This window comes from Vulpes vulpes, chromosome 8 (assembly GCF_048418805.1).
Source record: "Vulpes vulpes isolate BD-2025 chromosome 8, VulVul3, whole genome shotgun sequence".
Classification (NCBI taxonomy): domain Eukaryota; kingdom Metazoa; phylum Chordata; class Mammalia; order Carnivora; family Canidae; genus Vulpes; species Vulpes vulpes.
The window spans coordinates 12651609-12677662 of NC_132787.1; the positions used below are offsets into that span (position 1 = coordinate 12651609).

The 26054-nt window shown below is 34.2% G+C and overlaps 1 protein-coding gene and 1 pseudogene across 4 annotated transcripts in view; one reads left to right on the forward strand and one right to left on the reverse strand.

Annotated features, from left to right (window-relative positions):
* CNTN1 (contactin 1) overlaps nt 1–26054 on the reverse strand; it is a 347755-nt gene that overhangs the window by 244090 nt on the left and 77611 nt on the right. For 2 of the 4 annotated variants that reach the window (XM_026000122.2, XM_026000124.2), the window contains exon 2: nt 17419–17466. The exons of the other annotated variants lie outside the window; for them this stretch is intronic. The gene's annotated coding sequence lies outside the window, so the exon portion shown is untranslated. The remainder of the gene's footprint in view (nt 1–17418; nt 17467–26054) is intronic. 4 annotated transcript variants of the gene reach the window in all.
* Nucleotides 1–26054, forward strand: part of LOC140600058 (elongation factor 1-alpha 1-like) — a 70783-nt pseudogene that overhangs the window by 18911 nt on the left and 25818 nt on the right.

The window sequence follows — 26054 nt, forward strand, 5'->3', positions numbered from 1 at the left end:
AAAGTCAACTGATTTTAGATGCTAACCACACATAAAAAATACCTTCACACCAACATCTAGATTAGTATTTTATTAAATAACTGGGCACTGTAGCTTAGTCAATTGACACATAAGAAATAACCATCACAACTACTTTATATCTATAGAGAAAAAAGTATCTCTTGATAATTAGGGATTTCCATAATCTGATTCAATTTCTCTCTTCTAATTCCTCCCTCCTCATTTGTGAGACTCATTTTTCAAGTTCCATCATTTTGCGAAGCCAATTATTCATTTCTATGGGAAGTACTTTCTCTTCTCTGTTCTCATAGTCATTGTATCTTCCTTGTATCCCTCTGTGTCATAATCCTCTGTACATGAAATAATTTTTCTCTGTTTGTTGAGAGCTCCCTGATTATGGGCACTATGGTTTCTTTTTATTTCTATCTCCCACAGAGACTTTTCACTGTGATGCTCAAAAGATAAGGGTTGAATTTATTAAATTATCTCCCAGCAAAAAGTTTCAACTAATGGCTTTAGCAATGAAGTAAAAGTTAATTCACTTCACCTGAAGGAACAACATTTTAATAGTGTAGCACACTAGCAAATTGTGCATTGTTTAAATAATGTAATGATTTACTAAAAAATAAAACATTAAAAAATAAGACATTTAATATTTTTGGCATATCGCGTAGGTAAAATACTGAGTGGACATATTTTTTAACGACAATATTATCAGTTCAGTTTTATTTAAATTATATATTTTCTCGCTACCCATTCAAAAAAAAAGGGGCAGTTATTCATTTTCAAATTCAAGGGGCAGAGTATAAAACAGCAGGAACTCAGGCAATTCAGCTATCCATCTATCTTGAGAGGAATAAAACACTATTCCACTCTGTACTGGCTGGCACAACTCTTCACCAACAATCCCCCATTTAGATATAAAAACAAACTGGCCTTTGTATTTTGTTTATGCTGTCACCGGGGCATTGCTCTCAAAGCACTTCAGCAATACAAAAATAATGTTGCTGTCTCTCACAGGCAAAACTAAAAAACACTCACAAAAAAATGCTGCTCAAAGAGCATATTTATCTCAGTTGGTTTCTTCTTTGTGTAATGATACAGATATTATACTAAATTCTTTATTTTTGTTAAAATACTGAATATTTTCTCATTTTACATGCATCTAAGTAAAATCCTGAACTGCAGAACATTTATTAGGTATGTAAAATAAAAATGATCTAAATTTACCCACGTGCGATTCCTTCCTCCCCTTCTCCCATTCAGTATTTAAATTTCTAATCTAATAGACACAGATATGAACAGAGGCAATAATGTATTATAATACAATGATAAGAATAAGTACTGCGTTCAGAGTAAGTAGAAAAGAACTGGCATAATCAACCTGAGAAGGTGGGGAAGAAGAAAGCCAGGAAAGGTTTCATTCGGTTGAGCATTGAAATAAGAGTAGATATTTTCCAAATGGATACGATGAAGGACAGAGGAGTTATTCCAGGAAGAGGAGGCCACCTAAAAGCATTAAGGATGACATAGCCTAGCTCGTGCTGTTTTTTAAAGAACTGCAGAGCATGATGTATGCCTTAGAGTGAAAAGGAGGGAGAGGCACTCTTTTCCATCCCATCAGTATCAAAATTTGATGTCCAAGTCCAACATGCTTCATGATCTGCTTTCGTGTTATCTGTACAACTTGAATTTATTCACACAGAAGGTGCTAAATAAATATTTACTTAATGAAAACATTCCCTAAGGATCAATATGCAAGGTACTCTGTCAAAGTTTATGGAGAATAAAAACAAACAACTATAACTGAAGAAAATGTAAAACAAAAGCAGTCAAGACCTCATAACTAAGAAATATGAAATCCAAAAATGATGATGACAAAGTCAAGATAGAAAGTAGAAAGAGGAGATCTTTGGAAATTAAGAATTTATTGTTCCCATTGCTCCATAGGTAAGCTTGTTTCTTCGGTGTTGTCTGCACTTACTCTGTTCATTCCTACTTGTGTTTTGGTTTACAATATTTTTCTGTCTCTATCTTCTTGAATACTTCAAGTTTCTTCCTTTACACATCCAGATTTTAGCTATTTCAAAGAGGAGAAAGAGAAATGATAGTGATTGAATGTGTTTTTTTCTTTTTCACCAAGCAGTCTAGGTATTTTATATGAACATTTTATTTAATCCTCACAGATTTTGAGGTGAGTAAAATAGACATTGCCTCCTTGTTCCACCACTCTAACCATGCCTAATTCAAAGAGGTTATATTTCCCTCCAGAATATAGAGTGAGTGGAAGAGCTGAGAGCTGAGCCTAGCCCTTTCTCCTCTTTCCAAGCTGAGCTCACATGATGTTTTCTAGAGGAATCACTGTCGTAGGACACCATCCTCTGAATTCCTACGGTCAGCATGCTGTTACACTCTAACCATTAATTTTTTTCTAACAATTCTTCAGATTAATTCTATCCCCTTCCATGGATTATGAGATCTTTGATGAATCACATTTTATGTTCTTATGCATCACCCATGAAACTCTAAACAGTGCTGATCACATAGCAAGTGACTTGCAACATCTGTGGGTTGATTAGGCTGCATCTTCAGGAGTTTCAATCCTTATTTCATTTCAGTATAGCCTTCCCTCCTCCCATAATGAATCATCAACTTTTGCAAGTGCTCAGCGGGAAGATTCTAGAAGGTAGGTTATTTTGTGATATGTAGTATACCACCAGAGTCAATTCTTGTGTATCTTAACAAAATAGTATCTGTATTATCTTTGTAGTTTTACTACTAATGCACTGTGAACCTATACAAGCTACCTATGTCACAGGCGTCATGTGAAGGTTAAATATGATTACGTACATAAGTGAATGTTATAGACTTTGGAATAAAGAAAATAAATACAAGTTTATGTTTATAATATTTAAGGAAGTAATCTACTTGTGTTTCTTAGTTCCTACCAAATTTATCCCTGGACTAATCTGATAATTGAATCAATGTCCCTGTTTCAAAAGAAAACAAACAGTGCCCATATGTATTTTAATTGGCCTGCTAGGGAAAATGGCCCAGCTTTGGCCACGAGAGCATTGATAAGTGAAACAGTAGGAATTTGGATGTATTGAGGGGTAACAGGTAAGCAGTAACACTGCCCATACTTACTGCTTGAATAGGTGATAAACCATTTCTGGAGGTAGTACAATGACATGGGGAGAAAATTAGTTCTAAATCCAACAAGTAATAAAAATTGTTGTGACGATACAAAATAAAAATTTGAGGAAAATGTTCCTTCCTAACCTCAGCCATAGACTAGTGAAAGCCTCTTTTATCAGTTGTGTCTAAAAGAAAAAGTCAGGAATTCTGTGGAGGGAAGACTAGCCCTTATTTGCTGCAAAGCAGCCTCCCTTAAATTTGAGATAGGGCATTGTTTGGTGGGAAACAAGCAGAACTGGTTTTATGGGATCTTTTAACAGAAGAAAGTTAAAAAGAAGCTTCAGAAAGTGAGCTGGAGGGAAGAATTTATGGTGAAATAAGAGATTTATACTGCTCCCCCTCATCTGTTGGGTGATTGTAGGGGTAGGAGAGGTAGACAGAAAATCCTCCCTTGAGATTTGCAAATGATTTTGAATGTGAGATGCTGACTCTGCTTTCCTGTTTGGAGGTTACTGAGCGCGGAATCCCAGATATTTCCAGTGCTGTCAGGGCCTGGGGACTGAACTGCCCTGAGATGGCCAAGAGGCATGAACAGGGAGAAAAGGGCAAAGTCTGCTCTAGTTTCCTATGGGACTTAGTTGTGCACAGAGAGAAGGGTGAGTTCCTGTTAGGTTAAGTAGTCCACTGACCATGATTGGAAGCTCTAACCTAGGGATCAAGTCATGAGAACAAAGGGATAGTACTATAATGGTGGAAACAGTTCACTTGGTATAAGAAAGAAATGTGGCTTCCTATCCAGTAAGTCTATCTTCCTCAAAAAACTGCTAGAGAAACTCACTGGCACTCGTGGTTCTTCTGTGTTACTCTTAGAGGCAGCAAAGGGCATCAGCTGGATATGTCAAGTGCCAAAGATCAACCAAATGTGGGCCCCAACAGCAGAAATCATACATATTGTACAAGTCCTTCATGTAATAGAATTTCCAGCTGTGAAAGAACTTCAGAAACTTGGTGAAAAAAGTGCCACTCTTCTGTTTTTTCTGAACACGATGTGATGCTAGCTAGCTTCATTAGCAGCTGGTGCACTGTGGTGGTGTGTATAACACTTCTCTTCCCACATGTGCAGCTGGTTTCCAGTCAGCTCCTTACCACCCAAATGTATAGAATTATATTTTTAAGTGTAAAAGAGGAAATTTTGTATTTATTTCTGAAACTTGTTGGTTTGAGCTCAGTGTTATGGTTATTGTAATAAATTTGAATGCTGATTCTGTCCTCTAAAATATTAGCTACTGAATTATATTATGACAGTTTGTTGTCACATATAACTTTAATTTTCCCAGGTTTTCCATGTAGGAGATGATTAAGCTACCACTTTTGTTGTATAAACCTAAAACTATAGCTCTGACACCAAATCTAACAAACAAAGGACAAAAAGGAAAAAATATACAGATGTGGCCATAGTGCTAAGTAATAAATAAAATCCTAACAACCAAGCTCCAAAATAAATTAATACTCTTTTGGGTAAAAGGGTGGTTCGATGTTAGGAAATCTATGGATTTATTGTAGCGCTGCAGTAAAGGGAGATTAATGTGGACCACGGAGTAGAGAAAACAATTAAGTTGAGTACTGGGGGGATGCAGCCAATAGACTCATGCAATAGATAAAGTATGTGCTATTCACAATAGCCCGGGGCTGCACTCAAGTGTGACCATATATAACATAATAGCTGTATAGAAATCATGGGTCTGTAGAGGTATTTCAAGTTTAGATGAATAAAGAAATGTTGAAGTAGCAAATATCAAGGGCATAAATATAAAAAGTAAGAATCTTACAAATTTTCCTAGCTTATATTCTGGAAAACTGTACACAAATATGGGGTTATGACAAAGATGTTGAACATTACTTTTAAATCAAACATTAGAAAATATAACTTATGTAACCATGAAAAATGGCCAAATTATATAAGGCACAATGTTAGAATAACATTTTTGAAGAATTTGTGGCATGTAAAGTTTCAAAATTCAACACAACGTAAGATGAAGTGAAAAAAATAAGGTGTTAAAAATTATATACTTATGACTTCAAAATATCTAAAGATGTTAATAAAGCTTATCTCTGAGGATATGGTTCTTTCTCTTGTTTTCCAATTTTTTTTAAGTAAGTGAATTTTTTAAGTTAAAGGACTCCTATTATACACATATTTTCTCTGATTGTTATAAAATCTTTTCATTCTTACCCCTTTTGCTACATGAAGAACATTAAATGGCTTGGCTATACTCTGACAGGTGTCAGTGGCGATCTGAAGTTCAAATTTAAGTTTCTTTAGTTCTTTTCACTGCAATATATACAAATATATCCTTGCCTCACCATTTCTGAGAAGGAAACCCATCCTTTCAAGTGTTCATGAAAATTTCTAAGCAATTTAAGTGTTATCAACTGATCGGTGATTCAGTAATCAAAATGCAAATATATGGATTAGAATTTTATCTCCTCTCTTTGCCAAGCTCTGCTCAGAATAATAACATTAGTATGATAGCAGAAAATCATACCAGGAAATTTTAAAAGCAGATTATGTTATCTACATATGGAAAAATCAATCTTAAAGTAATCACTAAATCAATAATTACATAGCAACTGATATTTATCTATAAGGCATTACGCTGAATAATCTGTGGAGGTTTGAAAGATGCACAAGACATAACTCTCTTCCCTTATAGGTTTTTTTTTTTTTAAGATTTTATTTATTTATTCATGAGAGACACACAGAGAGAGGCAGAGACCCAGGCAGAGGGAAAAGCAAGTTCCATGCAGGGAACCTGATGTGGGACTCAATCCCTGGACCCAAGGATTATGCCCTGGGCTGAAGGCAGTGCTAAACCGCTGAGCCACCTGGCCTGCCCCCTTCTATAGGTTTTATAATCTCACTTGGGATATATATATTAAAAAGAAAATAATAATAAAAGTTTAGACTAAAAATTAAGAATACAGAACAAAGGAAGAAATTAAGATGTATAAATGTCTAATAGGTAGTGGGCACTATAGGTGTTTCATATATGCCATTTCATTAATTCTCATAATGTATCTGCTGAGGCTGACTCTAAAAGGAGAAGGAGAAGCTTCTCTAGTGAACTTAAAAAGTCATCTGGAAAGAATTTCTTTTTAAAGTGTCATTGTATTTGTCTCTAGTAACCTGAAGGTACCTACTTCCCTGGGGAAAGGTAACAGTAGGACCTTTTATGACCTGTTAAATTATGGCTCACTCCTCTAAAAGAGGATCACTGAATCGATTTTCCAAGAGGTTATTTCAGGTCAGAGAATCATCCTTTTGTGACTTAACATTATTGGAAACTTTTTGAAGTATTTCTGTTCCTAATTGAGGTTGTTGGCAGGAAAGGATACCAGGAGCCTCAAAGGGATCACCATGAGGCAAGGGAGAGTATGGCCATAATAACCCAAGCTCAGAACCACTGTTTAGAGATTCCTGAGGAAAGGCTGAGGCTGAGAATCTTTCTCCTGTCTTGGCTATGGTATGCCAGTGGATATTGCAGGAACAATGTCTGAGCTTCTTCTAGATGACAAATGGAATCATGAGGCCCATGAAAGAAAGTACAGGGATTTATTTTAGTCAGGACATTTTCTGTAGCAGTGCAAAATCATCACTTGTAATGTACTGGGGAACTAGTTTTCGACATTAGCTCCATGTGTAATGACAGAAAGCAACAGATGGTCTTCTTTCTGTCTGCTTGGGATTTGGGAACAGGGCAGCCCATATTTGATGGAGTAGTTCTCTGGGAATCTTGGGCAATGGAAGTGGGCATAGAGAAGATTTGAAGATGGAGACGTTGGGCTTCCTGCTAATACAGGCATACTAATTCAGACTTATGTAAAAATATAAAAGAGATCTGACTGCATTTGAATTCCAGTTGTTTTTATTTTTTTATGATGAGATAAAGGCTCAGAGAAGATTTATACTTTGTCTGAGGAGTCATAGCTAGTATCGCAAAGCTAGGATGCAAACCAATCCTGTTTGACACTAATATTCTATGCTATACAAGAGATGTCACAAGAAATTATATATTTTCCAGATAAAACTATATATCTAGGAAGACCCAGTAAATTACTATTCACTAATAATTAGTAAAACATTTTCTTAAACTCCAGATAAATATCATTGTGCAACTCTGAAAGAAAATAAAGCTTATGTTTTCATTATGAAAAGCTACAGTCATTTTATTTTATTCTTCACTGAATCTCAGGCACTAAATCCCCTGTGCCATCCTGGATTTCCTTTTATTGAAGAAGGAATTCTTGTTCTGATGAAATGGAATAAAAAGTCATAAGATAATCTTACATTAGTCATGCTTGAAAAATAAAGCAATAGCTTTTAATATGTATTCTATAATTCATTCTAATATAATTGATGAGGAACTCAAGCTATTAAACATCCAAAATAATTCAATTGTGTAACAGATAAAACAAGGAGAGTCTGCCAAGACTTACTATAATAAATAGGCTTTAATGACACTGAAAAATACACTAGGGCTGTAATGTTTTTCCCAGTGTTTAGAAAGTGCCAAGCAGAATAGTGAGCACAGATTTGGTGCTAAACAAATTACTTTTGATTGATGATAGCTGCCAAGTCCTATATAAACTGTAGCATTTAGGAGCATCTACAGAATTGTTGAAAAAATCATATAAGATAGAAGTTACATAGATATAAAGGTTTTTAAGTGACAAACAAATGAGAGAAGTCGTCTTACAAATAAGATTAAAGGTATGACTGTACTTACGATTTCTAATTGATGAAAGATTGATATAAGTAGAAACTATGACAGAAGGATAGTGTTTTGGTTTTTTATACATATCCTAATGCCTAGAATACAATCTGGGGTATGCTGTGCATCACAGTGGACTTATAATGATTATCTACTGAATAAATAAATAGGTTATACATTTATTTATGCTCGGATTTTTAGTTATTAGAAATGTTACATTGTATTTGAAAGTTGAGTGAAGAAATACAAATACGGCCTTCACAGTAACACATATTGGAAGGTAGAAGTGAGTAGAATGAGGCAGAAGCTGATCACAGAGAAAGGGATCTTTTGGATAGATCCCATATCCCAAAAACTTCTGGCTTCCATGTTAGCTATTTAAAAGTCAACCATTAACCTAATTGCCCTTCCTTTAGCAGAGCAGAGTCTCTTGTTTTTCTAGCTGCTGCCAGTCCTGTGGGATTCTGCAGTTTCATTTTTAAGTATTTAGATGTAATTTTCTTAAATTTATCCTGTTTCATTTTCCTTGTTCTCCAGGAAATGATGATAAGGTATTTCTCAACAATTCTAGAAAATTCTCTGCAATTACTTCTTCAAATATCTCCTTCTCATTTCTTTTTTATCTATTTAGAACATCAATTAGATATATTATATCCTCATTCTGTTCATCATCCAGTCTATGGTCCATATTCTCTGGTAATTTCTACATTTTTTCTCCCTATGATGTTTCTCTCTTTGATGCTACTATTTGGATCACAAATTCTCTAGCTGAGTCAATTCTATTAACCTATTCTTTAAGTTTGTAGTTTTGATTATAATATTTTTCATTTCTGTTAGATTATTTTCCAAAACTATTTCTCATTTTTACACTCTCTAGTTCCTTGCTTATATTTACAAACTTTTTTTCCTTAAATATATTTATGGTATTGAAATAATGCCCACCCCTGTCCTCCCTCTCTAACCTCCAACAGGATGCCCATGAACTAATCCTCCAGACCTGCAAGTATATTACTTATCATGGCAAATGGGACTTTGCAGATATGATCAAGGTAAGCTCACCTGAGATGGTAAGATTATCTTGGATTGTTTGGAAGGGCCCAGTTTAAACACATGAGCTCTTAAAAGCAAAAGAGAAAACCAGAAGAATGGGTCAGAGAGATGAAATGGGAAAAGGACTCACCCACTGTTGTTGGCTTTAGAAAGATAAAGATGGGGCGATGAGCCAAGAAATGCAGCAGGCTCTAAAAGCTGAGAACAAACCTCAGTTTATAGTCAGCAAGAAAATGGGGACCCCAATCCTTACAACCATAAGAAATTGAACTCCGTAATTTTAGTAAGCAGGAAACTGATACTCCCATAGAGCCTCCAAAGAGGAATATAGTTTACCACTCTTAGTTTTAGTCCAATGAGAACTAGACTGGACTTTTAATCTACGGAATTGTAAAATAATAAATTTGTGTTGTTTTAGGGGCACCTGGATGGCTCAGTCAGTTAAGCATCTGTCTTTGGCTCAGGGCATGATCCTGGGGTCCTGGGATCAAGCCCTGCATCAGGGTCCATGTTCAGTGGGGAGCGTACTTCTCCCTCTCCCTCTCCCGCTGCTTGTGCTCTTTCTCTCTGTCAAATACATAAATAAAATCTTTAAAAAAATAATAAATTTGTGTTGTTTTAAACCATTAAGTTTGAAGTTATTTATTAGCATCAGTAGAAAATTAATATAGATTTCAGTATCAGAAGTGAGATGTTGCTGTAATAAATATCTAAAAATGTGGAATTGATTTTGATATCAGGCAGTAGGCATAGGCTAGAAGAATTCTGAGAAACAAGAAAAATAGTCATGATTTCTTTGAATAGACTGTTAGCAGAAAGACAGACATTAAAGACTGCCCAACAGGGCTCAGAAGGAAATGAGAACATGTTATTGGAAACCAGAGGAGAAGGGATTTTTTTTATAATGACAGAAAACTTAGCTGGACTGTGTCATGCAATTATGTGGAATGCAGAGCTTGTAAGCTATGAATTCAAATATTTAGCTGAGAAATTTCCAAGTGAAATGTTGAGGTACAGACTGATGTTTTCTTTCATCTTAGAGTAAAATGTGAGAGAGGAGAGATAAATTGATGGAGGAGATGTTACACAAAAAGGAAACAGGACTTGATGATTTTGTAAATTCTTAGCCTACCTGTATGTATCACAAACATGCTAAAATTAAGAGATTATTCTGAATTTAATATTTATTTAAAATTAAGAGATTATTTTTCTGAGATTCTTCAGAAAGATCAAAAGATCAGAGTATTCAATAGCAAAAAACACTCTTTGAAGAGATTAAGGAGGTGATCATAGATCCCTTCAGCCATCTCTGCAGACGCCAAAAATGGTGAAGAAATTTTCTTAGAAAGATCTGTTGGGGATCCCTGGGTGGCGCAGCGGTTTGGCGCTTGTCTTTGGCCCAGGGCGCGATCCTGGAGACCCGGGATCGAATCCCACATCAGGCTCCCGGTGCATGGAGCCTGCTTCTCCCTCTGCCTGTGTCTCTGCCTCTCTCTCTCTCTCTCTGTGACTATCATAAATAAATAAAAATTAAAAAAATTAAAAAAAAAAGAAAGATCTGTTGGTGAAACTCTCATCTGACGGAATGAATTATGTGACATCCATGGAAGACTCACAGATTTCTTGAGAATTTTCTACAACCAGAGATTCTGTCAACTTTAACTGAAAGGAGTCAGAGAGATATGATATAAGAAGGTCTCAACATATATGATTGCTGGCTTTGAAAAGGGGGGGAACCCAATGCCAAGGCATGAGGAGGCAACCGGAAGCTAGAAGAAATGCTCAACTTAGACCCAGCAACAAAACAAGGAGCTCAGTCCTACAACCACTAGGGATTAAAATCTGCAAGCAAGTTAAATTAATAGGAAACTGAATCAATTTTCCTCTGGAGCCTCCAGAATGAAATCCATCCTGCCTATACTTTGGTTATATCTGGTGACACTTGTGCCAGTACTCAATTACTGACCTATAGAAATGCAGGGTGATAAATCTTGTTGTTTTATGACACTAAGTGTGCGGTGATCTGCTATGGAAACAGTAGAAAATTAATACAATATTAAACATATTTCTTCCCCTGCCCCAAATCTGATCATTCCAGCTTAACAGAACTTTGTAAAATTATATTTTCTGTCATGATTTTTTTCAGCCTTCTCTTAAGTCCATTTTATTCTATAAGCTTTGTAATTTTCGAATTAACTAATTTCTCTAAAAATTTATCTCGAAAACATTGACTTTAGATTCATACAAATTATTTCTTTTATTTATTAGATTCAGTAAATGATTTCTTTTGCTTCCTCCCACAAACTATGAATCTCGAACCACTCTAAATTATTAGATAAAGTGTGTTGGATCATACGAGTGAAATCTACCACCAAACCTCAGTGAATGCTGGCCAGAAGTTCTGAATTCAAAGGGCAAATATGTTACTTCACTCAGTGTCAAAGTCAAATAGGCATTTTTTTTTAAAGATTTTATTTATTTATCCATGAGAGACAGACAGAGAGAGACAGAGACAGAGACAGAGAGGCAGAGACACAGGCAGAGGGAGAAGCAGGCTCCTGATGTGGGACTCGATCCCGGGTCTCAAGGATCAGGCCCGGAACCAAAGACAGACACTCCACTGCTGAGCCACCCAGGCATCCCAATGGGCATGTTTTTTGGTGCACCTTCTTAGTAGTAGGTTTATTTTTTGTACAGCCTTAATCTTAGAGTGTTTCCTTAAGGATCCTGGTTTTCTGGGAGATTCTTCCATTAGACTCCAAATTGGGCTAGCCCTAGGCTTTACCTTCTGTCCCCAGCTTTGGCCTTGCTTACTTCTCAGAGTTGCTGCTTTTGATTTGTTTTTGTTCTCTTTAGAGTCTTTATTTTCCTACCACCTCAGAGAAGCATTTTTTAAAAAGTACATTTTTAAAGTTATATTTTTAGAGTTTTTCATTTAACTACTGCCAGAAAAAGAACTCTTTTTATAGTTTTTAAAACCTATCCAAATTTATTTTTATAAATTAAAATAATACATTTCATTGCCTATATAGGAAAAGTTATATTACCTTAAGCAAAACTATTAACAAAGTGATAGCTTTTCTAATAAACTTCTTTTTTAAAAAAGATTTCATTTATTTATTCATGAGAGGCACATAGAGAGAGGCAGAGACACAGGCAGAGGAGAAGCAGACTCCCCACAGAGAACCCCATGCGGGACTGGATCCCAGGACCCCAGGATCATGCTCTGAGCCTATGGAGACACTCAACCACTGAGCCACCCAGGAATCTCTCTAATGAACTTCTTAATGTGCCTAAATGTCTTGGTGCTCCATGACAATGCATTTAACAAGTAACATTCTTTTTTTCTAAATATTTTATTTATTTATTTGAGAGAGGGAGAGAGAAAGGGAGAAAGAGATCATGAACAGGGAGAAGGGGCAGAGGGAGGACAAGAAGGAGAAGCAGATTTCCCACTGAGCAGAGAAGCCTGGAAGGCAAGGGCAGTGGGATCCTAGGACCCTGGGATCATGACCTGAGCTGAAGGCAGACATTTAATTGACTGAGCCAGCCAGGCACCCAACAAGTAACATTCTTAATGATATTCATGTCAAGAAAAACAAATAGCAAATCAGAGGCAACACATTTCACATTTTAAATTCCTATTTGCTAAAAATAGATTATAGCATATAAAAACTCTCCTCTAAACTTGAAGAAAAAAAATCACATCTTGTGAGAATCAAATTCTAAAATCCAAAGCCTACTATTAGTCTTTGTACTAACTTTACATTTTTCAAAAACACAATTTAGCTGAAATCTAAATATAGAAAGTATATCTTCTTTTAGGTTTATAAAGATCTACATTCCCTTGTTGATATTTATGAGCAGGCCTGAGCCACTGAACCAGTAGTAATCTCATACCTTGTGCTTCTATAGCAAGGATTTATACTATGCAAAAAATAACTTGTTTACACATTTTTAAGACTAAACTGTGAACATCTTGAAAAGAGAAAGTATATCTATTATAAAATACTATGGTAGGCCAGAATTTAGAACTGAATTTGGGTACTGAATAATTATCTGACAAATTTAATCTATGAGGAAAATATTTACTAAAATTTAAGAAGTTTATAATTCTGTAGTAAATTTCATTTCAAATTGTCTTTTTTTTCTAATTCTAGAAAAAAACTGTTATACCTTATAAAAATATTATAGTATTTTAAGCTAGCCTTAGTGGGACATCACTCCAAATGAATTAGCTTGTACCTTAGGTACAGCTTCCTTTCTTTCTTTCTCTCTGTTTAACATACAATTCACATGTTGTATTACACAATGAATGAGGTTTTTAATCTGAAATAAAAGTGATTTTAATTGTATTTTACCTGAAGCATTAATAACAAGATAATACCCAAAAAAAGAAAATCAATATTGTCAGCAATTAAAATAAATCTTTTCCAGAGTTCAATTTTAAGTAATTTGCATTTACTTTCTTCTAAAAAAAAAAATCAAGATTCTATTGCCAAAGATGTAAGTCCCAAACAAACAAAACTTTTGAGAGTTTAGAGTCAGGCATCGAAGGCCAGATTATTGTACAGGTTGCATCATATCACATACATTTTTCAGACTTATATAACTATATTTTATTTTTAAAATGTTCAACTGAAAATGATGTTTAAAATATCAGCCTCTAAAAGGTATCTAAGTTTGTAAGGGAGAAGTAAAACTTTCACTATTTGCAGAAAACATGATAATGTATTTACAAAACCCTAAAGACTCCACAAAAAAACTAATAGAACTGATGATAAATGAGTTCAGTAAGTCACAAGATACAAAATCAATGTACAGAAATCTGTTGCATCTCTATACACTAATAATGAAAAAGCAGAAAGAGAAATTAAGAAAACAATCCTATTTGCAATTACACCAAAAAGAATAAAATACCAAGAAATAAATTTAACCAGAGAGATGAAAGACCTGGATCCTAAAAATTATAAAACACTGATTAAAGAAATTGAAAATGACACAAAGAAAGACAATCCATGCTTATGGATTGGAAGAGCAAATATTGTTAAAATGTTTATGTAACTTAAAGCAACCTACAGATTTGATGCAATCCCTATCAAAAATACAAAAGCATTTTTTACAGAACTAGAGCAAATAATACTAAAATTTGTATAAAACCACAAAAGACCCTGAATAGTCAAAGAAATCCTGAAAAAACAAAGACAAACACAAACACTGGAGGCATCACAATTCCAGACTTTAAGTTACATTACAAAGCTCTAGTAAGCAAAGCAATATGATACTGACACAAAAAGATATAGATTAATAAACAGAATAGAAAACTCAGAAATAAACCCATAATTATATGGTCAATTAATATTTGTTAGAAGAAGAAAAAATATAAAATGGGACAAAGTGCCTTCAACAAATGGTGCTGGGAAAACTGGGCAGCTACTTGTAAAAGTATAAAATTGGACCACTTTCTTACACTATAAACAAAAATAAGTTCAAAGTGGGTTGAAGACCTAAATATAGGACCCAAACCTGTAACAATCCTAGAAAACAGCACAGGCTGTAATTTCTCTGACATCAGTCATAGCAACTTCTTTCTACATGTCTCCTGAGACAAGGGAAATTAACGCAAAAATAACCTATTGGAACCACATCAAAATTAACAGTTTCTGCACAACGAAGGAAATAACCAACAAAACTAAAAGGCAACTTATGGAATGGGAGAAGATATTTGCAAATGACATATCTGACAAAGTGTCAGTATCCAAAATACATAAAGAACTTACACAATTCAACACCAAAAAACCATAAGTAAAACATATAAAACTGGGCAGAAGACACAAACACATTTCTCCAAAGAAGACATACAGATGGCCAACAGACATGAAAAGATGCTGAACATCATTCATCAGGGAAATACAAATCAAAACTATAATGAGATATCACCAATCAAAGCACATGTCAGAATGACTAAAATAAAAAACACAAGAAATAACAAGTGTTCCAAAGAATGTTCGAAAGAGAAAAAGGAGCTCTCATTCACAGTCAGTAGAAGTACAAATTGGAGCAATCTCTGTATAAAACAGTATGGAGTTTCCCAAAAAAGTTAAAAATAGAACGACCCTATGGTCCAGTATAGCACTACTGGGCATTTATCCCTAAAACACAAAAACACAAATTCAAAGGGATACATGCACCCTTATGTTTATTGCAGCATTATTTATAATACCCAAATTATGGAGCAGCCCAAGTGTCCATCAATAGATGAATGGATAAAGACATCATATACATATATGATATTATATCTTTATATATTTAATATGTACAAATATACACTTAATTTAATATATTTTATATTAATATATTACATATTAATATATAATGGAATATTATTCAGCCATAAAAAATACCAAAATCTTGACATTTGCAATGACAGGGATGGAACTACAGAGTATAATGCTAAGCAATTAAGTCAGAGAAAGACAAGTACATTATTTCACTCACTTGCAGAATTTAAGAAACAAATCAAAGAAGCAACAGGAAACAAGAGAAAGAGAAAAAAACAAAGAAAAAGACTCTTAACTATAAAGAACAAGCTAAGGGTTACTGGGGTTTCGGGTGGGGAATGGGTGAAATAGGTGATGGAGATTAAGAGTACATTTACTGTGGTTAGTACTGAGTACTGTTTAGAATTTTTAAATTACTATATTGTACACCTGAAACTACACATAATGCTGTATATTGACTCTATTGGAATTAAAATTAAAAACTTAAAAAAATTAAAAATAAAATTAAAAATAAAATATCAGCCCCATGTGCTTCTATTTTGATACTAATCCTTCCATACTTATCACCCACTCTAATGTTTTCTAAAAATATATTTAATGAAATTAGAACTGAATCTTCACTTCTTTTCTTCATGTAACTTTCTATCTCCTATAATATATATGAATGCGGGGCCCCGTTGATCTTTCAGGTACAGAAAAGCAAAACCAAACTTTTTCAGTTTGCTATCAATTTTCCCCTTTCATCAGTTTTGCATTTTTTTTTTTTTGCTATAAGAATAAACTTGAAACCAATTCTGCTCTTCTTCCTTCCCCTTTATTCCTTTTGCCAACTGTATCATGAAGACCTGTCATATTTGTTTGCTTTCATGTCTTCTGGTAATAGCATGCCTCTCTATTTCCACTGCCTCTATCAGGATTAGGCTGTCATTTCATGCCTTGAAAGGACTACATAATTTTCAATGATCCCTCCTAATTCTATAACTTTATTCTTAATTGTTGTTTTTACCTGGTTACTCTGATCATATTGTCGATTATTGTACTCAGCTACAACAGCAAAAATCTAGTTTAGTACTTTTCAGCTAGAGGACAATAGAGATGAAACGGGAACAATCACTTAGTATTAGCCATCAAAATAGGTCCATAACCTCCATCTACTCCGGCTGTACAATTTTTATTACATTTTCCTCAAATGCCCTTCATTCTAACTTGTCACTCAAGGACAGTGTGTATCTAGATCATCTTTCACAATTTTGTTAAGTGGCCTTCATACTGCAAAAAGAATTCACTTCTCATTGTCCTGTCAATCCAAACTTCAGAAAATGCTGCCTAACTCTTATATTCTCTTGGCAGTTTATATACTGGTAGAAAACCAAAACTTGATATGGGATAGACCTCAGCTGATAAACATACCACTCACCATCACATACTTTAGACATGCCTCAAGTTTCTCATCATAAAATGAGTTAATAAGAATAATAATACCCTGGCTTCAGGAACTTATGAGGAATTTATGAAATAAAGCATTTCATAAAGTGTTTAGTAGAGTGCCTACATTATAATGCTAAATAAATAGTATTATTATTATTATTAATTCTATGACACGTCCCCATTAGCCCACATTTGATAGTTCATTCTAACATCTATTGACTCAGCAACATTGACCACTACACTATTTGGTATTAATTGTTCTCTAATTGTTTTGTATATTTGGACAGTGATTTACTCATATGGGTATTAGCAGAAAGGAGAGTTAGAGGACATTTATTAAGTAGTCATCAAGCAATTTATCACATTTTGATATATTTTTTAAATTTTTAATTTAAATTCTAATTAGTTAACATATAGTATAATATTGGTTTCAGGAGTAGAACTTAGTGATTCATCACTTACAAAAACACCCAGGGCTCATCACAAGTACCCTTTTTAATACCCATTTCCCATTTATCCCATCTCCCACTCACTTCCCCTCCAGCAAGCCTCAGTTTTCTGTCTATGGTTAAGAGTCTCTTATGGTTTGCCTCCCTCTCTCTTTCTCTCTCTTTTGATATACTTTTTAATTAAGAAATATTACAAAAAGTTAAAGTGGAACCAATATCATTATAGTATATTATTTTTATCCTTTAAAACATACACATACACACAGACACACACACACGTACTCCAGGTAAACAGCTTACCTTAGGATTTTTCTGAATTCAGCTTCAGAAATGACCCAAATTGGATATCTACAAATCAATAATTATAAAACTGTAGTCAATTAGCTTGAAGATAAAGATGTTTTTTACTTTAACTATGATTTTTAACATTTTCCGCGAAAAAATCAGCTGCATTTTAATCCTCTACAAATTTGTGTTTGTTGTTTTGACCATTGCAGTAAAGTTTTAGCATATTTGTAAAATATATTCATAAAATCAGTAAACACTTTAAAGGGATTTGACTTTTTATATTGTTTCGAAAGCCAACTGATGATTTATAGACGGAATATCCTCGTATTCATCATTACTGAATTGAATTAAAATTAACATTTTAAATAAAACAGGGTAAGAACTGCTGAACTGGTACCATTTTATGATACTGAAATCTAGATTGGAATTTATTTTAGAGAAACCTGTATATCCACCATACTTATATCGTGTCTGTGTATATGTACATGTATATCTGCTATGTATGTATACAAACTAGTAGACAGCATGCTAATACTCATACACACACAAATTTAAGAGGAAAAAAACAGTTAGATGTAAACATTTCATAAAGGAAACCAAGTATTTGAGTAAACTCAAATGGATTAAATTCAACCTAGCTCAGGCTTTGGATAAACTGATACTTTGGTGATACTAACAAAAATAATAGTAACAAAAATTGTATGCTAAGTTTTATAGTTTATAGAATAGTTTTCATGTTTAAATAAAATCTTTAAAAATATATATATAATGAAGCTAGTCCTTTAGACCTTTCATCAAACATCTTTCTCCCAGAATGACAGCAGATGTTAATCTGCTGAAAATGACTCAAATCAATACATAACTATATACCACATTAAATGTCATGAAGAAGGCTTATATAGTACTTTGAGTGCAAGGGGGATCCTGAATTACTCTGAGGGGATAAAGGAAAGAATTAAAATTTGAACTGAGAGTTATCAGGTAAAGATGGGCAGAAAGAGGAGAGAGTTTCCATTTAAAAGGAGTTTCCATTTAAAAGGACAAGGTGCTGATGCAGGAAGGAATGCGGCACTGATGAGAAGCAAGAAGAAGGCTGTTAAGGATAACACACAGAAAAGGAGCAATAAGTAAGTGTGCACAAAGCTGGTGAGGTTAGGCAGAGCCATAGCAGGCTAGAGGAAGTTTAGTTTTTATATTATACCTACAGGAGGTTACTACAAGATTTAGGCAGAGGAGTGAGGTAGTTAGAGCTCCTTGAAGAGGGTAGCTCTAGTGAAGGAAAAGATAGTGAAAGAAGAGTGAATATAGGAATCCGGTGAGGAGTTATTGCACTAATTAAGGTAAGAAGGATAGTGGCTTTGAGTAGAATATTTGCAAATGAAACTGAAACTGATAAAATTGGTTTGATTTAATAAGTTTTGGAAGATAGATTATTATCAGTCTCTCTCACCTCATTGTAAGCTACATGAGGGCAGACACTGCATGTTTTACTGACCATTATATCCTCTGCCACACAGTAGATACTCCAAAAAAATTTTTTTAATGAATGCATAGTAGGAAAAGAAAGAGAAATGAAGAAGAATAAGGAAATTCATGAAGGGGTACTGCTTAGTACAATAAGAATTACTAAACAGGATCAGGTCTGCAAGTGAAATAATGTGTTTAGACTTAGAAAAATTGTACTTAGATTGCTTATTAGATACAAGTAGAGACACATGTATATCTAATAAGTTCAAGTGGAACTTGAACTTATTTTCCTAAGGAAAATCAGGAAATTATAGTTGTCTAAAGTTCAGATTAGAGATCTTGACTAGAGGTATAAATTTGGAAGTCATAAAATACTGATAACATTGAAGCCATGGGAATGGATGCAGTATCTACGGGGAGAAAAATAGATTAATAATGATAACTGAATTTTTGCAGACTATGTATCAGTCACTGTTCTAAGCATTTTACATGTTATAATCCAGTTATTTCTCACAATAACTCCATAAAGAGAACTCTGCTTATTATCCCACCCTAAAGTTAAGAAAAACAACGCAAAAAAGTTATATAATTTGCCCAAATTCACCCAACTAATAAATGGCAGAACTAAGGTATGGTAGACGGAATTCTAAGATGTCCTCCAACTGTCCAACCCTTGGTGTTCACACCTTGTACAATTTCCTCTCCTATGTGGGGAAGAACCTATAAATAGAATGGGATATAACTCCCATGATTTAGTTACAAATCAGTTGACTTTGAATTAAACAAAACCAAAAGGGAGATCTTTGTGGGCCTGGCCTAATCAGTTGATCCCTTTGAAGGAAACTGGGTGCTCTCTGACATCAGAGATTAAAAGTGTGAAAAGGCCTATGCAGAGGCCCACATGGCACAGTACTGGGAGCAGCTTCTAAGACATGAGAATAACCCTTGGCCAACAGCCATCAAGAAAATGGGGAATTCAGTCCTATAATCATAACAAATTGAATTCTGCCAAAATCAGTGAGTTTAGAAGAGGACCTCAAGCCTCAGATGAGACCTCAGTCCTACCTAACAGCTTGATTTCAGCCTGTTGAGACCCAAGCAAAGGACTCATGAAATCCACCCAGACTTCTAACCTATAGAACTGTAAAATACTAAATGAGTATTGTCTTAAGCCAAAGTTTGTGGTAATTTGATATACAGCAATAGCAAACTAATACACATGAGGAAACCTGAGTAGTTGGTCTACATAGCCTGGGCTGCTAAAGTCTGGGCTACATTGCATAAGGCAGAAGAGATGGGAAAATGAGAACAGAGGCTAATAACGAACAACAGAAACCTGAGGAATGCAGACAGGTAAGAAATGGGCAGTGGAAAATGAACCAGCAAAGAAGACTGAAGACAGACAAAGAAACCAGGAAAGTCCAAGACAGTATGGCATTAGGGAGGCCAAGAAGAAGGATCTGTGGAAGGGTGGAGATGGACTAAGAGTGTGGAAATGGGCTACAGAGTGCAAATCATGAGGACTGGAGAACATTCATTGGATTCAATAAGATGGAGGAAGGTAATATTGGCTTTCGTCTAGTCAATTAAAAAAGCAGAGTTAGCATTCTAGAACCCCCCCCCCCTTTTTTTAATTAAGGGAAGGAAACATGTGATGGGCTGGCGAGAAAAAATGTTTTCCAGACATATTTTTATTATTCAGTATTTTCATGCAGAAGCATTATAAATGTCTTCCTCAAGAATTGGACACATTTTATTAATTACAGCAGACTTGAAAAGTAAATCAATTAAGATATTTTGTCATAAAATTGAACATCAAGGATTAATAATTTCTTAAGTGACAAGGCAAAATTGCACCCAAGTAGCATGCTAAAAAAATATTTAATCTCATGAGATGACTAATGAAAAATAGTAGAAAAAAGAGAACAGAAAAGAGAGCAGTAGAGTTCCAAAACTCATTTAGTTTGATCTTTTATGCTGCCACTCCAAGGGAAAGTTATTCTTATCTCCTAAGAAAATATGAAATCAGATGCAGAAATGAAAATGTAAATAGGCATTAAACAAATCAATAAAGAACCATTTGACTGTAATAGAGTACAACTGAGAAGACAAAGTGTACACACAGAGATAATTAAATTTATGACTTTTTATGCTGCTATATTCACCCGTTGATGTTAGCTCTAGGTTCTCGTGTGCCAGTACTTAATTCTGATGATAAATTTTATGGGAGGCAGGAATAACAATGACAATTCTTCCCTTATTCCATAAAAGATAACAAAATAATAAGATTCAAACTTCCCTGTTATTCCTACACATGGAGGGATATACTTGTTTCCAGTGGAACCCTCAGGAAAGGAAAGGAGAGTTTATCCAGGGATCTCTGACACATAGTCAATAGACAAACAGGGCCATATTCAATGGCTCAGTCTGAACTGAGATTTAAATTTTCTAATTTGAATGATCAAGATAAATGTACAATGGGATAGAGACCCAAGTGCAGGAGTGTAGTTTTAGTGTGTCTTCTGGTGGCTTTTGTGAAATTTTCCCCCCTTTGTCTCATCAGAGGCTTTTGTCCCAGATATAGTTGTGAGTTCACCTGTTCCTAATGCTTTGCTCATGCACAGATGGCTTAAGAGGCCTGATATAGTCATTGGTTATATCCTAAGATTACCATTCATTTTGTTGCTCATTTACATTCTAAGGATCTTGAATTTGTTTCACATCCAACTTATTTTCATGTATTTGGCTCCTACTTTTAGTTGTTTATGAATGAGACAGCTCTTACTAACAGAGCTAACCTTACTAGTGATCATATGATTGCTTTCTAGTGTAAGACAAAGCTTGATTCATTAATCAGTCGTACCATCTTCATAAAGAAAAATGACTTTTATCATCCTAGCATAAAATTCTTTAAGAAAGAAAATTTTATTTCTATGTGGAATTTAAGAGACAAAACAAATAAGCAAAGGGGAAAAAAAAGAAGTTGACTAATTGGTCACACTAATGTGTAGACTCTTTTCTACATTTTATTTAAATTAGAATCACTTATTTTATTATCCCTTTTCCCAACTGGGATGTGTACGCAACAAGTCTTTCCAGTAGTTCCATCTTACACAAACTGTGAAGCAGGTGGCTCGTCATGATCATCTTGTCCAACTCTAACTTCTTATAATTTTCCCCAAACTTTGTTTTTCAAATTAGGCTGTACTTACTGCATATAAACATTCCAAACTGGCTTCCAATTATTTCAAATTCTAGTATACTTGAATATACTGTTTGTTTGGTGAGCAGAGTTCTTGGTATAATAAGAGTACAAAACATCTTTTTCCATCCATATCGCTGTACTAATAAACTATAGTTCCTAGAATAGGTACCTTTTAAGCAGGACTGAGTCTACAATAGAAGATAAATATAGTTTACTCTTTGGTTTGAAGCCTTTTCAGAAGAAAGATATATGATCCAGAAGATTTTAGGAATACAGACAAAATTCTAACTTCAAACTCCTTATATTTACAATGATTTTAGGGAGATTCATATTTCCAGTTAAAATGAGTCCTCATAACAATGACAAGGAGCAGAAACCAGAATACAATTGCTTTAAACTATGCTTGTGTATAAAAATAAATCTTGTTGTACTTTAATTGTAGCTCTAATTTGGTATCAGTGGAAATACTTTTTAAAATCAATTTTTTTTTTAGAAGGGGATTTCACTTCTGCTCTCATTTCACCTAACTTTCAGAGTTTACTATATTGGATCCCAAAGCATTTCTTAATCTCTTCACAGTTAATGGCAGAAAAACTTAACTTTCAGGACTTGTGTAAAACATTATAAAAATGTCTTGTGACGGCAAACTGTTGGAGAATGTACTTATAATTAAAGTCCAATGTATATTTATTGGTATTTAGGACATTGGAATCCTTAACAAAAAATAATAAATTTCTTAAATGTATAATTTTGTGCTTTATAAATAATTATACGTTTAGGTGTATCTATATATCTGAACAACACCAGACAACTAGCTTTTAAATTATCAGTCTCCTTGTTAGAATTGGTTTAAGTGGCAGGTGAAAAAAAGGTGAGGAGGGTGAAATTTTTATTCATTTTAAAGAATGAGAAGTAATACACAGAATGAAGTAAGTAATTTAAAACAAACAGATGGGAAATTGAGTACTAAATAGATTTTCTGAAGGATAAGTTGCTTTAATGAACAAAGTAAGTACTAATAGAATTCCCCAAGTTCCAATCCAAATTTGTTTTCAACAACAAACTAAGTTACTCAATATATCATCAAATAGATGGTTCTTCTAGCAAATGGGATTTTCCTCATAATCACTTTTTATTTTATTTTATTTTATTTTTTTTTAAAAATCTTTATTTATTTATGATAGTCACAGAGAGAGAGAGAGAGGCAGAGACATAGGCAGAGGGAGAAGCAGGCTCCATGCACCGGGAGCCCGATGTGGGATTCGATCCCGGGTCTCCAGGATCGCGCCCTGGGCCAAAGGCAGGCGCCAAACCGCTGCGCCACCCAGGGATCCCATCATAATCACTTTTTAATGTCAAAAGAAGGGAAAAAATCAGTTCAAAAGCTTATTTCTTATAGGAAGCATTTTCTAGATAATGCCAGTAATATATGGTAAAAGGAACAAGATGTTCTGCCTTTGGATTTTTTCATTTGTCTTATTTTGTTTTTAATAAAACCTAAGTAACTCTATGTGTTTAAAGCAGCATACTGCAACTAGCTTTCCACTGTTCATTAATAAAAGATGTTTTGGAAGAAAAAATAAGGCTCACCATATTCCAGATCAATACAATCTTTGTTTTTTTCTATGTGTAGATTGAGCAAAATGGAAGTTCAAGTGAGTTAATATTTCAAAAGTTTGAAAAGGCAGAGGTCAGCAAACATTATGTATAAAGGGCCAGATGGTAAATATCTTATGATTGGTGGACCAACAGGTCTCTGTGACAACTCCACAATTCTACCATTGGTTGGTAGATTGGGAAAATAGTCCAGACAATCCATAAATGAATGTGTATGGCTGTGTCCCAAAAAAACTTGATTTACAAAACTGTACATGGACTAGATATGGTCCAGTTTGCTGACCCTGAAATAGGAGAATAATAAAATATGATCATAACACAGAAATGATGAAGCCAAGACATTTTCTTGTAGTGTGCTAAAAGCCTTCTCATTGTTTTGTCCAAATAGCTGGCAGCAACATTCAGTTATAAACATTAAGTTCTAGGCTATACCTTTAGTCATTAGACAAATAGGACAACTGTTCCTCTAGTTCTTTTGAAATGTCCTCAAATGAAATATTCTCAAAGACAAAAATTTTTAATGACTTATAGCAAGCTGTTAAATCCAAAAACTCTTTAGTGTAAAGAATTTCACAATTGGGCATCTTATAATGAAATGTGCCTTTGAAGGAGTAGACTGGGAATATCTGTAAATTTGAAGTTTCTAATTAAATACATATAATTACATATTTATTATTATATATTAAATAATATATTATATATATATACTTTTTCCTTACTTACTCTTGCTAAACACTCTTAGAAAGAGATAGTGTTACTAGTCACCTTTTATAGGTCATGAATATGAAATTTAAAGATATTAAGTATATTACCTAGGTTATATAGCTACTAAACTACAAGGCCAGGATTTGAACAATGTAGTCCTATACTTAGAGCTACTATGTCTGGCTGTGCAATTTATGCACCCCCTAGAACATATAAGGACATAGATGGTATAGATTTGTATGTTTATTGTAAAATTTTCCACAGGTGACAGTAAATTTTGTCTTCCAAAGTCAGTATTATGACTATTTATTTTAATAAAAGGATATATATTTTAGAAGCAACCTTTTTGTAATTCACAATAATGTGTCATATATGACAGCTCCAATCCCGAGTTGACTCTGAAGACCTTGTTCTTTTACATTATACTGAATGAACTCAGTGCCTAGATGGCCACCTGGAATGTTAAGGACTTGAGGGAATTCTGTGTTCCTATTCTATATATGTAGCATTAGCCATTTCCTTGCTTTTAAGTCCTGGGAATAGTTTTTTTTTTTTTTTCCATAAAAACAGATAAAGAGAATGAAAAAGGAGATAAGAATTAAAGATACTCTGAACATTATAGCATGACTGACTAGATATATAAATATATTATTAAGGTTGGGAGGTAGAGTCTGGGGGAAGAAGGAAGATGACTTATTTTTAAGGTTCAAAGGATGCATATGGTGGAAAAACCAAAGACAAGTTGAGAATATGTACCTAAAGCTAAGAGAGTGGTCAAATCTAGAGTTAAGGATTTGGGTGTCATTTCCATAGAGTGTTTAAGAGCTAAAGCCAAGAGAATGAGAGAACATAGGTGGGAACAATCTGGGACTGGGGAGAAGTGAGCCAAAAAATAAAGAGAAAGAAAAAGTATGATCGAAGAAGGGACATGAGAAGTTAAAAATAGGATCATGAAGCCAAAAACAAAAGGTGTTATAATGAAGAGCTTCATAAGAATGTCTCCTACTTCAAAGAGTTTCAGGAATATGAGAACTATGCACAAATCACTTCAGCTGGCAATTCAAGAGTAAGAGTGAATTCTGCAAAGTCAGTCTCTATACAATAGTAAAGGAAATGGCTAGAATAGGGTGGGGGATAAAGATGTAGAAATAGAGTGTATAGACTATTTTTTTTAATCTAAAATTTAGAAAAAAAGCAGAAAAGGAGGAAGACAAAGATTTGCTTTCTTTTTTTTTTTTTTTTAAAGAATGGAAGCTCATTGGAAATTTTTGAAGTTGGGAAATATAAAAGTGGGGGATAAATAAGTGACACCACTCTATGTAATAAAAGACCCAAGAATCCCAAGTCCTAAATCACTGGTGGCTGGAAGTAAAATCCTGTCCTGGTTCTATCTTTTTTTTTTTTTTTTTAAGCAGCTTTATAGCGGTATAATTTATATGCCACAATATTTACCCTTAAGAGTAGATTCAATGACTTTTAGTATATTTACAAAGGCTTTAATCTTATATGACCAATAATTAACATAATCATAAGAATGCTTAGTCTTACCAGTCTTAGAATGTTGCAAGAACATAGAACCTCATCATAAGAATAGAAATATAAAACAAAATAATAAAGAAATATCAGTGTGATGGGCTGCAATAACATTACAGCT